The sequence below is a fragment of the Nothobranchius furzeri genome, chromosome 14 (assembly GCF_043380555.1).
Source record: "Nothobranchius furzeri strain GRZ-AD chromosome 14, NfurGRZ-RIMD1, whole genome shotgun sequence".
Taxonomy (NCBI): Eukaryota; Metazoa; Chordata; class Actinopteri; order Cyprinodontiformes; family Nothobranchiidae; genus Nothobranchius; species Nothobranchius furzeri.
Window position 1 is genome coordinate 4,009,559 of NC_091754.1, and position 18,520 is coordinate 4,028,078.

Sequence of the window (18,520 nt, forward strand, 5' to 3'; positions counted from 1 at the left end):
AGCACAGCAGCACACAGATTGAGGATAGCATCAGCAGTCTTAGTTATGACGGCTTTCGACTCCTCGGGAGCTTCCAGCTCCTCCATCATCTTGGAGACGCCGAAGGCAAGAAGGGCGATGTTATTCCCTGCAGCGCCGGTCTGAAAGGCACACTGATGTGCGCGGTCGGTGAGCCGCGTCAGCAGCTGGTCATGTTTTGAAGCGGGAACAGCTCGCGGGCCAGCGAGGTGGTTCTTGGCGCCGAACAGCGAGGCCAAATCCGGCTCTAGTGGAGGAACGGACGGCCAGCCTTGGTCGGAAAACCCCTCGACCTTGGTGATGGGTGCATACGTGGAGACTGGCGCCTTGAGCTTGGCAGGCTCGGAGAAGGCGGCAGACCAGCAGCTCATAGCAGCGGGGAAGCGCGGCCAGACAGGGTCTGGACAGCGTGTCTGAGTTGCCCCGAAAATTCCCGCCAAATCATCCGCTTCAGGCAGGGCCAGTTCTGGTCGAGCTAGCCCCTTGCGGGCTGCTGCCGCAGAAATGATGGCGGGCAGCTCCTGGAGCAGTGCTCTTACTGCTGGCAGGGAGGAGCGAGAAGCCACTGGGGCAGAAGGACCCGCTGAGCGAAGCTCGTCGACCTCCGTTATGTCTAGGAGGGATGCCGCATCATCGTAGTTTTCGCTGTCGGTGACGTCATCCAGCCGGTTGAAGCCAGCCGGCTCCTGACCGGCGTCGAAGAAAACCAAAGCCTTGTCCAGCGGGTAGGAGTCAGCCACCGGAAATTCTTCGTCGGCGGCGGGAGTGAAGTACTCGACCCGACGAATCTTCTCTGCCACGGGCAGAGCGGCACAGAACGGGCACGAGGCCTGCGGGGTCAAGGCCAGGCCAGCATGGTGAGCCCCGAGACAGACCTCACACTTAGCGTGCAGGTCGCCGCTGGAAATGGAGCCCGTCTGGCAGGTCGGGCAGGGTCTGGCGTCGCTGGACATGGCTGGTAAGTCGTCTTCGGATAATTTCGCTCTTTTGAGATAATATTTGCTCTTTAATAAAGCTCTCAAGCTTGGCATGAATAGAAAAAGGAGGTGAGCAGTGGGGTCACTGCGGTTATATACCACGAGGGGGCCCACTATTGGTGGGCGTACATTTAAGCTCTTCATGATTGGCTGATGCGGAGATCATCCTTCCAATAGCAGCTAGCTTAAGGGCTAAGACTAGACGAAATAGAACTGTTCCTCGTTTTAAGGAAGGGTGGTGTGGCAGTATTTAAACCCAGGAGCTGATGACACTACTGCTAAAAAAAAACAGAAGAAAAAGTAGTGTGTGTGTGTGTGTGTGTGTTTGTGTATGTGTGTGTGTGTGTGTGTGTGCGCGCGCGCGCGTGGTTCGTTCGTGTCTCCTGGCTAGTAAGTACTGAGGGCTTCATCTATCTAAAAGGAGTCATTCCCATCTGAATGTGATAGCACCGGGACACAGCAGCAGAGCGGTAAGCTTCATATCACTCTAAAATGTCGACAAACTTTACTTTAGATTTACGGGCATTAGCAGCACTAAAGCGTTAGCATCCGGCTTGCTATCGCTAGCACATTATGCTAGTAAAGTTAGCACCCAGATTAATGTGGATTTGGCTGATTTTCGTGGAATAAAACGTGATTTCTGATCAACGCTTTCTTTTACACCAGATGATAACCTCCCACTGATTGTAGCAGCAGAGAGCCTGTGTGTTATTTTACGTGAGTGTGATGTAATCTTAGCATCCAGTAAATAAAGTCCCATATCAGCTAAAATGCAGCGTGACAAAGTCATTAAAGTGCGTCAACACAGTGGATTTAATAGAGTTTTAAAGAACAATCTCTGAGTGAAGTGAGGTTAGTTTTTTGTCTCACTGCAGATATAAAAACGAACTCTGCATCAGTCAGACGCAGCAAAGCTCACCGTCTGTATGAGCGTGAGCATCGGAAAGCTGATCAAATCAGCTGTAAAATAATTAAAACAACAGTAAAAATGCTCCTTTGCTTTTTAGAGTCAACATCCAGAAGACTGGAGCCGTGTTTCACTGACAGGCTGTCAGCCTAACGCCCTGATGAGCTCAGCTGGGACAAACTGGTCTGATGTTTAGGTAAGTGAAGATCTGCTTCTCCAAGGCCTTGAGATGCTAGTAAAAATAATTTAGCCAGCTTGCTAATGTTACTTTTCTTCTCCTCTAAGGAACACAGAACGCTCAGATGTTGGAGCTCACGTCACCTACTGAGGAAGGAGACCCACCAGTAAAGAGACGGTCTGGACCAGACCAAAGTGAGTGATGACACACCTCAGCCACCCTCATCATTAAGAACACCTCACCCCCTGAATCACTCCGTCTGATGACAGCAGAGTGATTTATTTGATGTTTTACTTGTTTAGTCTGTTTAGAAATTATTGAATTACATTATTTTCTGTAAACAACCATCTGATCTGGACATGTGCAGAATAACTTTCCCCAAATTCAGCAGCAGCTGGCCTGTAAAAACAGCTGCAGCATGTAGTAAGTCTGTCTGCACTGCTCTCTAATGAGCTTCCTTTCATAAGGAATCATTTGTATAATTTTAGTGTCACTATTTTATTACATTTGTAAGAATATGAAGTCACTGCAGCAACACAAACGTGACTATAAACATGAAAGCTAAAGAAACAACTTTCCTAAAGCTGCTTGTAAACAAAATATGTCATTAAAGTTATTGTCTATCATTGCAGAATATGGCGATGACATCATGGAACTGGTCTTTGGAAAAGTTTTCCCTGAACCAACTCCGTTTCTAGATGAGGTAGAGAAGATCTGCATCTCACCAACCCTCTGGTCTCAGTATTCAGACAACGGAGGTCTCCCACTGTTATCCAGGACCAGTTTGAAGCCCACATACTGCCCCTCCCTCATCATCAGGAAACATCAATCCGTATCCTGAGGACAACAGAAGACGGCAGGAGGACAGGAACTCTGAGACCTAGATACTACCAGCACCGAGACACAAAGCACCTGTGTGCACAACGCCTGTTTAACTACTAAAGCCTGTTTATTATATTGTTCTACTTATTTGCTGTGAGGTCAATACTTAGAAAATTTGTATATTAATGTAAACAATTTAAAAAAATCACTGATTGTATGTTTTCTTTTAGATGTAATGGTCCAAACTCCGCCTTGTAGACATTTATTGCATCCTGTAGGTAAATACACAGAACAGGCTCAGATCCAGGATGACCCAGCATGCTCTTCTTCCATTCTGGCTGTTAGAGATTGTATCAATAACTCAATGCCTACTGATGTTTTCACCTAACGGTATTTATTTAGAATGCAGGTAAGATTTAACTATATTTGTTAGCAAAGCAGACTGATCTTGGGAATTTCACCGCAGCACTGATGTCCACCTCTCTGTACACATTAGAGAGAATTACCACTTTACAGCTAAACACATTTAATAAAGATATAAGCTACGCATTGCAGACAATAAAAACAAAGTTCTAAGCATTAGAATTATAATGATCACATTAAAGAACATTTGGAGGAATGTTCTTTATTTTTGACTAGAATCTCAAATCTTTAAATTAAAATGTAACTGCTTTTTATCCATTTTCAGCCATTAAGACACCCAATATTAAATAAGTGTAGCATTGTGGTTTTATGCTCTTTTATGAAAGAGGAACCATGCTACGTATTAATTCGGAATATTAATTTTTAATAAATCAATAACCAAATTTTATATTGTTCAGAAGACTCAAAGGTTGTTTTCATCGATAAACTGCCAATAATATCTGAGTGTCTGTGTTTCAGTTCAATGAGGAAACCAGTTTGACAATTAAAAGTTTTAATTCTTCAAATTAAACTAATGATTCTGAAAATTGACAAACAGGAAATAACAATCACATTGCCAACTTTGTGGGACAATCTATTAACAGTTTATATGCTGTTCTTGCTCAAATAGACCTTCTGGTGAATTTATGAAGATTGAGAATGTTGTGAGTTGTGAGAGTGATATGAGGTGAGATGGATGCGTGTGTGCGTCTGATTTTGCTTCAGGAAGAAACAGGTGTCTGAGTGAAAAGTGATGGTTTGAATAAACTTAGGTTTAGTTGGAAAAAAATGCATCCAAACGCTAAACACCGTGTTCTGTCTCACCGAATTCTTGTGGACCCTCTTTCGGATCCGGGCCGTGGAGGATGTTGTGATTCATCCAGATGACACCGGCGGCTGACAGGAGACGTAGGTGTCGAACGGAACCGGTCCAGAGTTGCCCTCGGTACACGTTGATGGTAAAGCGTTTTGTCGACGCGCTTTCTTAAGTTAATTCACTCAGAAATCAAAAGACTCGGTAATGAGTCTGCGTTAGAAGTTACGATTCAGCTATTCTGCCTGGCTTGGCAGAAACAGCGTGAAAGGGGGGAAGAACGAGCCAGTCGGCTCTTCCCCCCCTTTGGTTTTCAGGTCCACTCTCTTCCGTAGTCCAACACGAACTAGAATCATAAGACTGAAACTTACCAAAAACCTTTCTCTTCTCAAAGCAAACGTGCGTCATCAAATGTGTCTGGAGTTTACTGTGAGCAGGTGTGTGTGGGTGTGTGTGAATGTTTGTGCTTGTGTGTGTGAAGGTCAGTAACAAACATTCTCAACATTATTTAAGAATGGATTCATTAAACCATTATAATTACCCCAAAGCATAAGAACCATTCATTTGATTAAACACATTTATAATGAGCAAAATGATAATGGTTACTTTAACATTAAAATCAAGAAAAAGAAGTTTAAACTTTAAGTTTTGATTTGTTATGACTACTTGTCCATGAGAACTCCTTCTTCTAGTACCGCAGGTGGCAGATGTTATGGTTTCCTCCCAGACTCGCTGGCGTTCAGGTCTTAATCTGTGGGTGAAAGTTCTCAATGACCCAGCTTTGACCTCGCTGCGTCCAGAACCACCATTGTGACAGAAAACCCATATTTCCTCACGTTACATTCCCCCCTTTTTGTGACGACATGGTGGTCAAGCAGAGGCCACCTGACGTCACAACCACAATAACGTGATGTACTCGTGAAGGTAGACATCCCAGATGAAGGCAGGAACGATGAAGCGTCACCACAGGTCACGTGTAGAAAGGAGTCTATCCTGATCAGATGATTAAGGCCAAAACTGTTGCAATCATTGTAAAGTAATCCACTTAGGGAATCTTGAAAGCAGAGCTATTTCAATAGCAGTTAATTTCATCAGCAATAATGCAAAGGTATTCAAAGGATAAGCAGCTCGTGTGCCACACGGAGCTGGGCAGGTGATGTATTCCTCAGGCGTAGTCCAGGCGAAGTCCAGCGCAGACCTCGACCCATCTCGAACCACGACCGAAGCCCCATGCGACAAGAAACCAGTTGAAGGATGGTGAAGACGACCCCTCTGATGGGATGTAGTCCATACGAGCTCGGAGAAGGAGACAAAGTGAGACAGCCCACACGATAGATAGCATTTGATGCAAATCAAAGAAATCAATCAAAACCTATCTATGGGTGCCTCTGGGAAAATGTGGGTGCCTTTTGTGAATTATCTAAAGAAGAAATGTTCTGCACCCTGCTCTACATGTCATGTAAAAACGTGATGCAGAGAAAACACAAATAAAAGAAAGTAAATCCTAACTGATATGTGAAACTCAGCAGGCTGCACTAATTAAAGGCATATATATAAAAGAAATAATCATGGAAATGAAGGGCAAATTGGCTTGTGGCCCTTTAAGGGAAATAGTAACAAAATAAAATCAAATTTGTAATCAAATATAATCATGCTACACAAAGCCCTAATAAAAAGATAGAGCTGTAAATCAGTTCTAAAATGTAAATCAGTAGGTTAGTAATCCCTAAAAATGTGAGTTAGTAACAGGACCCTGGCTGGAGGCAGGTAACCTGAAAAAAAAACTCAAAGGATATCACATTTGTTAAAAATTCATCCCACAAACGAGAGAATTTGTAACGGTCCACCAGTTAGTGGAAAAGAATCCGGTCAGAATAGAGTCGGTCAGAATAGAGTTGGTAAGAATAGAGTTGGTCAGAATAGAGTTTTGAATCTGGTATTGCGGACCCACAGAGACACGAGTTTGGACGTATCTGTGGGAGCAGGCTCATAAGCGATTTGGTTATCAAACTGTTTGTATCTTGTGTTACGAACCCACAGGGAAACTTGTTTGAATTTACCTGAGGGTCCCGTTTGGAACTGGAGCGAAGCTGATGGTTTAGCTGTTAGATCAGAACCTGATTTTACCTGCTCAAAGTTGTGTTGCAGCTTTATGGAGGCGACTTTGGTGTGATCAGAAATGGTAGTGAACTGGAAATGCGAAAATGATGCTCGCAAAGCAGGAGGAGGCTCCCCACCCCCCTTTTGTTTCTCAAACTTATGCCGTGTCTGTGAGACAGGAGAAGCATAACAAAGAACAGTTCTTAAGCTCTTAAAAGCCCTATTACCAAGAAGATGCACATTGTCACCTGGATCGTGCTGAAATAGCAGGTGTGAAGATGTCCAAAGACCTGGAGGTGTTGGACTTTGAGGTTCTGAAAAGGAGTGATCCAAGGATGGTTGTGTCACGGGTGTCAAAGCAAACCTAGCCATGTTTAGAATCAGATACAGACATGACACTATCGAAAGGAACATGGTCTGTCCTGAAAACTGAAGCCAAGAATACTTTATTCCCAAGAATGATGGAGGTTCCCACACAGACTCAGAAAAACCCGGTTTAACCAGAGTAGTTACAGACTGACTAGAACTCCGCCCCGTAGAAGGTGCAGCACCTAACTCCGGGTCGGAGGTCAATGTTGTCAGCTGAATTGGTGGAAGGTCAGTGTCGAGTTCTGCAATGACCCGCCCACTCGGAGGAGGGTTTCCCCCGAACAGCCTGAAGTCCGCAACGGAAAACTCAGTGCCACCCGGCACCCCCCTTTTGTCAGGAGGGGCCCCGAGCAGAGCATCACTGCACGCACCTACACCTCCCGGGCCGGGTGGCCTTCCCGAGCCCGTGAGAGAAGTGTGCGCAGCAACCACCGAGCCACCTTCAATATCGCCGCTGGCCACTTGACTACTGGAAACCGCAGGGTTTTCTGCGTCGTCGTGGTCACCTGTAAGAGAAATCACAGGAAAGAGAGCACAGAGGCCAGAGACTACGTCACACCCCTGTGAAAGGAGAAAGGAATTGGCCACCGTATTAGCAGAGGTCACAAACTGAAAAGTGACAAGGTCATTCACATAAAGGTCAAGATGTCCGGGCACAAACCCCTTAAATGGCATGGTAGCTCCGTCCGGAGCCCACAAGTGTTTCACGGCGGCTGACTTTTCCATCACGCCCCGATAAAGAAGCTGGTTTGTGCATGAGGCGGACTGACGAGTAAAGCAGACCTCTGACTGAAGCGGTGGGTCACAGCCTGAAGATTTCACACCCATGCTGGAGAGATGTTCAGCCTCTAACATGGATGACAGAGGAGAAGCATTAGGAACCAAAGGGTTAAGCACAACCTGTTTGTCAGAGAGGTTAACCATAGGCTCAAGAGATTTATTCAGCTTAAAAGCAGCAGAGAAAGTGTTGTTTATTTCCAACCTTGATATTGATGGTGGGTTTTTGACCCCCTGGAAGAAATAAATGTAAAGAAAAGCGTTATGACTGTAAACAGCATGTTGCATGAATTCACGTCATGAGTTGCAGACCAGAACCACCTCTGACCCAGTGCAGCTGGCACCGAACCGTTACCACCAGTCCCCACCGTGCCCGACCGGCGGCACCTGCCTAAAACGGGCCCGTTCGGGCGGGCGGAGGGACCAGCTTTGCCCAGCCGGTGAACAGTCTCCTGCGTCTTGGCATGTTCTGGAAGCAGAACGTCAGAGAACCTTACATCAGGTGTAACAGTGCAAGAAAGATTTTGTCGTGTCTCGTCCATCTCTCATTAAGTTCAGAGCAACTCGCGTTTTTACCTTCTGAGTCGACGTATGAGCCCGGTACAGATCCTTAATTAATCTCACACTCAAGGACCGTCCGTAGCTCAACTTAACTTTATGACACAGGGTAAAACAAGGAGCTGTTGATAGAGAAATGAATACACACAACTTCACAAGATGGAAGAAAAAGGCATGGAACCGAGCAACGGAGGCTGTGAAAGCCGACCCTTACCGGTCCAAAACAAAAATAAAAAAAATAATAAACCCTACGCTGCCGTGTTGGTATCAGACGGACAAACGTAGCAAAATGTAGATTCTACACACCGTAGTGAATTACAAGAATCACCGCCAACGCGGGTTTTGTGAGGACACAGACTGACTGTGTCAGAAATGGTTTGACAATGTAACGGGACGCGTTCCCTATTTGTCTAACTGTGGCTCGCTAGCTTAGCTCTCCGGCTAGGTCTAGCGTTCTTTGTCTGTAGTGACCAGACTTAAATTTTCCCGATTAACAAGCAGGCATCTCGCTCCGCTTAGCTAAAACGGACTTTTTAAAGCGTACGCAATCTGAATGCAGTAACGCGTGACGGCCATGCTTCGCCTTACGACGTTTACCTAGCAATTAAGCTACGGTAGGTGTCACCGAGCATTCCGTTTAGATTCGGCTTCGATCAGTCGCCTACTTATACTACTTATACTACTTATAAAATTATTTATAATTATATGTATGTATATATATATAGATAGAGATCTTAATAAAATATATTTTAATGGTGTTTTAATGAGTTGTATCATTTTTAAAACATTTTTTATAGAAATAAATAAGCAAGCAGCATTCCTTGTGTGTGCACGCGTGCGCGAGCCTGCTCGCTTGTCTCGTCGGCCGTGACGGATGTGTGTGTGTGTGCGCGCACGTGCCTGCTCACTTGTCCCTCCGTCGGCCGTGACGGGTGTGTGTGAGTGACTACAGACAAATGCATGAGAGAGTTAGCAGCCTTGAAACAGCTTGATGAACTACTCTCCCCACATGTTTTAAAAATGCTAATATGCTATGCTGAATCTGCTATGCTAAATAATGATTCCTCTATAGAACTACAAAGTCCGGCTGGGGGAGGAGAGTACAGGTCTGCACTATGGAGGGGGGCGGAGTTTACAGCTCCTCCTCCAGTTTAAAGAGACAGTACCCCAAAACGGCTCGTTCTCAAGACTCTCCTCAGAACAGGGGTAGATGAGGATCTGTAGAGCAACAATAATGAGGAAATCAAACCAAAGAACTGCAGTTCCACTGTTTTTAGACCCCCAACTGAAGGATTTAGATGTAAAAAGGAATAACTTAAAAGCATGTTATGTCTCCTTTAAGGGACAATTCTTACACAATGAAATAAATATTCTTACAAAGGTCTCATAAGCCTTGTCAACATCAGTTTGCTGGTACACTTCCTCCCATGTCTGTCTTATCAATTCGTTCTTCAAGGCATTTGTTGTATTAACAGTTCGTATACGTCTGTACCTTATACTATTACCTGGATTATTATTCCTATAATTATCATCATAAATTATAAAAATTGGTAAGTGGTCAGTAATATCATTAAATAAGAGACCACTTATTATATTATTCTCTATGTTATTTGTTAGTATATTATCAATTAATGTTGCACAGTGTGAAGTTACTCTAGTTGGTTTAGTAATTGTCGGGTAAAGGCAGAGGTGGAAAGTAACGAATTACATTTACTCACGTTACTGTAATTGAGTAGTTTTTGTATATTTATACTTTTTAAGTCATTTTTAAAAGCGGTACTTTTACTTTTACTTGAGTAAGTTTTTAAATAAGAATTGTAATTCGCTACATTTTAAATCATATCCGTTACTGAGTAAAAATAAATTATAGGCTTAATAAATTAAAAATATTACGTGTAGCAGCGTCGGAACGGAAAGAGACACCTGCATGAGCCCCGCGTTTAAACCGTGGGGGGGGGGGGGGGGGGGGGGGGGGGGGGATACACTTTTGCTCAAAGACATCAGTTCAGTTCCTCAACTCGCTGTTTACCTCCTCTCTCCCTCCTCTCCTGTGGGTTGGATCCCACACCTTCGCACACCGGTGTGACGTCATCAGAATTCTGCTCGGTTCGGTAGCGAGACTCGGTTCCGTGTTTGAAATGTGTTTCTCTACCGCTCCGCTCGGCAGCGGCAAAATAACGTTTAGCGCTCATCAGGGCCAGATTAACACTTTGTTGTACCCTGGGCAACAATATTAAAGGGCCCCATCATCACGACCCAAGGATCACCATAATATGGTCGCATACAGAATATTTTACTGTAATATGCAGTAAATATACTCAATACTTGAATGCCTGACATCACGTAACCCACTCAGGGTAACCTTTGACCCACCTCGTGTGGACTGACCAATGAGGAGAGGGTCTTAACTTGAGGCCCTCTCTTCATTGGTTAGTCTGCATGAGACTGACTCTCAACTGACGTTCAGTCATAGGCAGCGAAGCGTCTCTGTGCAGCGCAAAAGCCCGGGTGGACAGTTTGTTTAATGTAGGGTGACCATATTTCCATTTCCAAACAAGAGGACGGGGGATCGGTGCCTATGATGTCACACTATGGCAACGCCACACAAACCAAGCTGGGACCCATTTTTTGTAAGAACTAAATTAATATCAGATTCTGCCAATAAAAGGGCTCTAAAACAATTCATATGTAAATATTTAGCATATTTATTGCAAAATCTCATTTTTCTGCTTTAGTGCTGCAACAAGGTTTTATTAATAATAAATTATTATACCTTTTGTTTTACTACAGCATCGGTAAGCTTCCGGTGCACAGATTATTAAGGATGCTTGTTTCAGCTGTGAGATTAGACGATAGGATCAATGAAAAAATAAGTTGTCACACACTCCATGGAAACTTTCAGAGAATCCACAAATAGTGGCTTTCAAATGGTTTTGTTACTTTTAGCAAGTTTATAAAAGCAGCAGATGAGACAGCATGTCTGATAATTTAGTTTTTCATCTGATCATATTAGAACATGTCAGTAATGTCTGAGGAGCTTTTATAAACACTGTATAACTAACACTACTGGAGAGGGCATGAATTACACAGAGGCTTCTGGGGAGCTCAGTTATTGGGGGGGGGGGGGGTTGCCTTGGCCCCCAAAATGTCTTGAAACGGCCCTGGGTGTGTGACTGAGTGTTGAAGGTGATCTGAATTGAATCAGATGTATAAATATGACATGTGTGTAACAATGTTTTATACAGGTAAAAACGTGTAGTGGAGATAAATCTACCTACATTTTACTTTGTTTTCTTGTTTTTATTGAACTATTTTCCTGTCCTGTCTGTCTCTCATCTTCCTGCATCTCCTCTTAACTCTCCAGAAAACCTGCTGCCTGGATTCTTACTTTTTCACCTCATCAGTTACTTCTGAGCAGATCAAAGATCTCCTGACCGCAGAGCGGAGAGCGCGTTTCAATGCTGCATCAGTGAGGTGAAATCACCGCAGCACAGGTGATGAGCTCCGCAGTAGCAGAGCGCTTCAAGCACAAATAAGACAGAAAGTAGAGAACATGTGCAGAAATGAACAATCGTGTGTTAATTATAGTTTTTTGATTGCGCCACTTTGAGAATGGACCTTGCGCTGGAAGCAGCCGCCTGGAGCACTGCGCAACAACGCGCTGTGCCGCTCTCTGCCCAGAAGAGTCCATAAATGATGTAATATAGGTAGAAAACTTTTTTTCCGGCTCCCCTGGATGTGTAGGATTTACAGCTCCCCCATAATTCGATCCCCGGACATTTTCATCAAGAACCCCCAGTCCGGACGCCCGGACAGAGAATGAAAAGTGGACATGTCCGGGGAAAACCGGATGTATGGTCACCCTAGTTTAATATAAAGTGGAAGATTACAGATACAATATTTTGCTCGTGCCCTTGCTGCCCTGGGCCCTTTAGAGTTCGTGGGCCCTGGGCAATTGCCCAGTTGCCCGTATGGTTAATCCGGGCTTGGCGCTCATAACAAGCGGATTCTCAGCGCTCTGCTCATAAAACAGAAGACCTGCAGGCCTCTGTGAGTTAAAACATCCTGATACTGTTCAGGTGTAAACATTGTGCTCCATCCCTGTGTCTGAACTCAGAAGATGCTGCTTGATGCCACAGATATGTGATGATTTAGCTTGTTTCTTTATTTTACTCCAGAATAAGAGATTAAATTATTACTAAAGCAGTTCAGTGTAGTTAAATTAGTCATTCACATGATTCTAACATGCTACAGTGTGTGTGTGTGTGCGCGCGCGCTTGCGTGTGTGTGTGCGTGTGCGTGTGTGTGTTACACATATAGGACTGTATGAGACAGCATGGTTTCATCAAATCCATGCATCCTATATCTTGGCTGAAGTAACGGCTCAGGAAAATAACATATTTCATAAATAATGATGTCTCTGCGGTGTCTACGATAATGTTTTATCTTATCTGAGGCCTGGGAGGTGTAACTTATCATGATACAAGCCTTTTAAAACATGTTAAAGTGTTACAAGAGGAGATGAATGCATGAATTTAAAGTTCATGTTTGGAGACCAACCTTCACAGTTTGGAGGCTCACGCTGGTGAGGAGACACCATTAGTTCTAGTAACACCTGGGCTCCCAAGGCCTGTTCTGACAGGATGGACGTTACGGGACCCTTAAGGATTCCAGTTGGATGATTGGAGGATTATTTAGGAGGACTGGAATGAACACACTGATTTCAGTGGTGAAGGGTTAAATGAGTGAGTGAACCCACTACCAAGGATGAACTCTGCTAAATTTGTTTGTAGGATTTCCTTTTTCCACCTTCGGAATATTGCTAAGATTAGAAGCATCCTTTCCAGGAGTGATGCTGAAAAACTAGTTCATGCATTTATTACATCAAGACTGGATTACTGTAATTCATTACTCTCAGGAAGTCCACAGAATGTAGTTAAAAGTCTTCAGCTTGTCCAAAATGCTGCAGCTAGAGTTCTGATGAGAATTAAAAAGAGAGATCATATCTCTCCTGTCTTAGCTTCCCTACATTGGCTACCTGTTAAATTCAGAATAGATTTTAAGATCCTTCTTCTCACATATAAAGCTCTTAATAATCAAGCTCCATCATACATCAGTGATCTGATTGTTCCATACGTTCCTAACCGAGCACTTCGCTCTCAGACTGCAGGTCTACTGGTGGTTCCCAGAATATCTAAAATCAGGATGGGAGGCAGATCTTTTAGTTATCAGGCTCCTCTCCTGTGGAACCAGCTCCCAGCTTTAGTCTGTGAGGCAGACACTTTGTCTACTTTTAAGAATAGGCTTAAAACATTTTTATTTGATAGAGCCTATGGTTAAAATCTGATGTTAGCCTAAATCAGGACAAGTGGGGGAGTAGAGGGAGGTGGAGTGTACAGTCGGTAAAGACGGCTCTCCCTTGCCCTGCCTCCAACATGCCTCCATCTAAATAGGATAGATTATCCAGAGTTATCTCTGTAGTTATGCTGCTATAGGCTTAGACTGCTGGAGGATACACGGACCACTTTTCACACTCTACTGCTTTCTTCTACAGTCTGCTCTTTAACTGTATTATTTCTTGCTATTTCAGCTGTTAACTTTATTTTCTCTGTAAGTGTTTTTCTCCCCAGAAGAAGCTACAACAATGTTCTGCTGAGCTGTGGTGGCCTCATGGAGGGGGCCATCGTCTAGCACACTGCTGCTAACCACTAAAACATTGTCCCTCTCCTTATAATAACTTTTGGTTTCCTTGACGTTGGATGCGCTACTACTAGTTTATCCGTTTAATTATAGATCCACTAGGATAAATACAATAAAGTTTATCTTTCATCAAATACAATATTTACTAAGACATCACAACGTAACCATTGAAACACTACTTGGTGTGTGTGTGTGTGTGTGTGTGTGTGTGTGTGTGTGTGTGTGTGTGTGTGTGTGTGTGTGTGTGTGTGTGTGTGTGTGTGTGTGTGTGTGTGTGTGTGTGTGTGTGTGTGTGTGTGTGTGTGCTCTGTCTTCTCCATCCCCAGTGAGTCGTGGAGGATGGCTGCTTATACTGAGCCAGGATCCTCTGGAGGTTTCTTCCTGTTAAAAGGGAGTTTTCCTCTCCACTGTCGCTTTATGCTTGCTTAGTATGAGGATTGCTGTATAGTCACTGACACTAGTCAGTGACTTGATGCAATTTGCTGGGTTCCTTATATAGGAAACATTGTTTCTGATTGGCTTAATGAACTGTGAATTGGAATGTTTATTATGTGAAGTACCTTGAGACGACTCTTGTCGTGATTTGACGCTATATAAATAAACTTGAATTGAATTGAATTGAATTGAAAAATCAGCTGCTCTAAATAAGCAAGAAGGTCAGAGAGGGGCTCTAGGATGGACATGGATAAAGGAACTGTAATGTAGAGGTAAAGTAGGGCAGGGCCAACGTTAGCAGCTGTCACACGGTCCATCTGAAATGTTTGACTGCATTAGGCTTGTTATATTATGTGACAGGTTAGAGCACAGTCTCATGTTAGAGTTTTGTCATGAGAACATTGAGATACCTCACATACTGATGGCATCTAAAAATGAACTTTTTTGTTTCAAAATAAAGAATAATTTTAATCACAGTTGAAACTTACCATCCTAGAAAAACCTCGTCCAATCAACGTGCACGTCCTGTTCTCACTGAATGGATAGAAATCCCTCCTTCAAGCTGTGCGTGTGTGTGTGTGTGTGTGTGTGTGTGTGTGTGTGCGTGCGCACACACAAGCGAATTGTGAACTGGCGTTGTGATTTAGCACTACTTAGATGTAGCCATCCTCACGCTGACAAAAATGTAACTAAGTAACTTTTACTTTGAGTACATTTTGTTTACGATACTTTTTACTTTTACTTGAGTAAAAATTTAGGCAAGTACTTTTACTCGTAATTGAGTAAAAAATTATCAAAGTATTGGTACTCGTACTTAAGTAGGAAATTTTAGTACTCTTTCCACCTCTGCTGGTAAAGGCTTAAACTATATGCTGTATTAATAAATTCATCTATTTGCTTCAGTTTGTTAGGATTTAGGAGATCAATGTTAAAGTCACCACAAATGAAGATCGTCTTCTGAAGTGTTGAATAGGTTCCTTCAAACCATTTTAAAAAGGCATGCATATCAGACCCAGGTGCCCTGTATACACAACTGACAACAATGTTTTTTTTTATATTAGACTTTGATATTTCTATAGATATGCACTCTAATAAATTATCAACTGAAAATGACATTTTTTTACAACTTTGTAATTTAAATTATTATCAACATATAGTGCAACACCTCCTCCACCCTTATTTTGTCTATTAATACAAAAAAGTAGAAGTGGTAGCAGCAGCTGTTTCTCCTTCTCTGATGTTATTGAGCAGAGAACGTCTCGTACCAGATGTGTTCTGGTGCTGAGGACAGGAGTGTGATGAGTGGAGGACCCGATTAAGAGTGTGGTTTGGTGAGACCGACAAACAACCAGATGGCTGCTTTACGTGTTATTGGTGGAGGTTTTTAGGCTGCTACAAGAAAACCACTTTATTATTATTATTATTATTATTATTATTATTATTAGGGTTTTTTGTAATCTCCATTTAAAACATGTTTTAAGCTAATTTGTTTTGCAGATTTGCCATTGTAGCTTTAAGTGTTTTTCATTTAGAAGAAAATAACTACCAATAATAACCAAATCACAATAATTTAGTTTCTATGCAAGGATTTGAAAGCTACAACCTGCGCAGTGTCGGCGGCTGTCTTGTTGAGAAAGCTGTGAAGCTCAGACTTGTCAGTGATGGGATAAAAACATATTTAAGGCAGGTAGCATGGCGACATGTCTGACCTGAACCTTCACATCCAACGTTCAGACGAGTATTTAGAGTCCACGTAACCATCTTAGACCTTCAGAAGGCTTCACATCCTTCAAGTGACCAAAGAAGAAACGTAGGATGTGCTTTCTAAACCTGATGTGAAAGCTAACCATGACCAGTAGTAGAAGTCCAGTCAGATTCATGAGACCACACAGGAACCTACTCAGGCGATCCGATGTTCACGAGCCTTAATTCATGCACTCATTTATGACTCTAGCTCTGATTCTGCCTCAAGCATACACCATTCAACTATAAACGGTCAGCATAAAAATAACTTCACTTGGGTCTTAATCATCAGTCATGTCAGAAAGAACGTTGACTCACCCACTCGGTTACATCGTCCTCTGTGTGGCACCAACAAAACCGAGTCCAGTCGCGCCAAACCATCAAACCAATCATCTGTGTAATCCACAACTGGATTTACGGCTCGACTGCAGGTGATCATCTCTTCATTTAGCCTCATTATTGTAATTGAGCTAAAGAGGGACTCTCATTATTGATATTAAATGTCACTGAAAGTCCAGCCAGACCTCCTGCCACATCCTGGCACCACCATCACATTTCAGCAGCTGCATCCCTCCAGGACTCAGGATCCGTACCCACAGCCTGGCCTCTCCACCCATGTGATGGTGAGGTCTTTGTTGATCTGAGGTGGAGATGAACTGAAATGATTGTTTTAAACACAGACCCAGTGTCGGGTGGTTTGGTCTGTTTATGATTTAGATGAAGACCAGAAATGTTCCTTCATGCTCAGCCAGCGTCGGATGCTTGTGTTTGACCTGGAGTTACCTGAGGAGAGAGTTGACTATCCATTAGAATCAGAATCACAATCAGAAGGTTTTACTGCTACATCTGTGAGAATCACTACATCGGGAAATTGCTATAAAAAGACTAAACTAGAATTAAGAAATAAACACAAGGAAATGATAATAAAGGGAATCAATAAAAGACCAAGTTCACTGACAAACTTTTTTAAAATCTGATCAGTTACTCTGAGTTCAAGCATGAAAATAGTCTCCTACACCTGTCTCCTGCATTAGATTAGAAAAGCCTGACAGATCTACGTCACACTGTCACCTAACATTTATGGACCCAGCCATCTTGACTCATGATGAGGAACGCTGTAGTTGGTTTAGTGTCCAGGAAACAGCAGAGAACACTAGAAGCTAACTTTTAGCATTAGCAATGCCAGCACACAGCAGAACTCCTCCAGGCTGGTGTTATTTGTGGATATAAACAACAATGCAGAGCAAACAGTCAGGTGTAGATTTGTGTTGTTGTTAGCCAATCAGAGGAGCGATGTCCAAATATCAGGATCCCCCTCCAATACAAAGAATAGGAGAGCCTTTAGGCGCAGGGGTACAGCGCCCATGAAGACACGTGTAGAAGACCTGGAGGGCTGAGTCTCAGCTCAGGTCAGGACAGAACCAGAAATTCTCCACAGTTCACTGCCCTTTTAGTGCAGCTGAGCATACCTGGTGGAGTTCTGCTATTATGAAGAACCATAAAATGACTTCAGAACACTCCACTGCATGTAAAACAGTGGATTTGTTTACTATAACAAATAGTGTTACAGCCTTAAAGCAGCAAAGGTAGGACTGAGTTGATGCTTTTAACTTCATGAAATTAACTTTGTTTTTAATCTGAATTTGCAAATGTTGGTGAATATTAAGCACACTTTTGGAATAACGGCATTCCCTGGTGGTGATATGTGGATAGCGCATCTGAAATCAGCCCAGTCGTCCAATCGCAAATTTCAGACCTAATTATTAGAACGATGAGCGAGGAGGCTATTTTTATTACGTTCATAATGCCAACACTTTCTAATCCGTGTTTCTCCTGAAAAACTTTAGAAATATAATGAAATAGTGATCAAATATTTTACCTTTTTAACACGTTTTATTTTAAAATGTTGGAGACTAATGTTTAGTGAGTATTTTAGTATTTTTTCTGCCTGCTTAAATTTTGCTGCTGGTTTAAAAAAACCAGGAATGTGTTGCGAAATTACAGATTTTTAAAAGATATATTATTATTTTCAATTTTTTTTATTGATCTGCCCATAAACCATCATTTTGTAACGAAGCAAATAAGAAACGTGTTAACAGAACTTGTTCACACGCTCCTTCTCCCACCAGGTCATGCAGATCTCAGCTGGCATGCTCTTTTCGCCCCTCCCAAAAAACAAGTCACCAGCCGCCACTGGTTTTAAACCAGTAGGAATGAATGGGTAACCAGGCAGGAAAATAACATTATTTTAAACACTGACGGAGTATTTTAGGAACAATTTAAATGAATAAAACTTGACAGCGAAAGTCTTTCATCTTTTTTAAACACCTTTAAAAACTCCATTCTACACTTTTACAGATTTTCACCGCGTCTCTTCCTCGGCTCTAAGACAGAAGTGATGACTGAGATTTCTTTGTGTTTGTTTCAGACAGGAGGTTTCAGAAAAGGGTTTAGCTCCTATCCTAAAGAGCCTAAACCACGGTGGTCCGTGTTGTCCTGTTGTGTCTCTGGGTCTGCAGACAGCAGCAGGGGACGCTGTCTCCGTCTCAGAGCAGAATGATGCTTGTGCCGCTGAAATCTCTCCCCTCCTCGGCCTGTGAGGGATTCGCACCGAATCCATCCAGCGTTTGTTCTGCTTGCACTAGTGAACTCTGTCACCATCAGAAGCTGTGACACTTGAGGAGGAGTCGAGGCAGCAGCCGCCCTCCCCGACAGAAAAG

At 43.0% G+C, this 18,520-nt stretch overlaps 1 long non-coding RNA gene across 1 annotated transcript; it reads left to right on the top strand.

Annotated features, from left to right (window-relative positions):
• The first annotated feature begins 1,985 nt into the window (after nucleotides 1-1,985).
• Nucleotides 1,986-2,984, top strand: LOC139062607 (uncharacterized). Its single transcript, XR_011516158.1, has 3 exons — nucleotides 1,986-2,098; nucleotides 2,188-2,274; nucleotides 2,713-2,984. It is a non-coding gene; the product is annotated as an uncharacterized lncRNA (long non-coding RNA).
• Nucleotides 2,985-18,520: the final 15,536 nt, after the last annotated feature.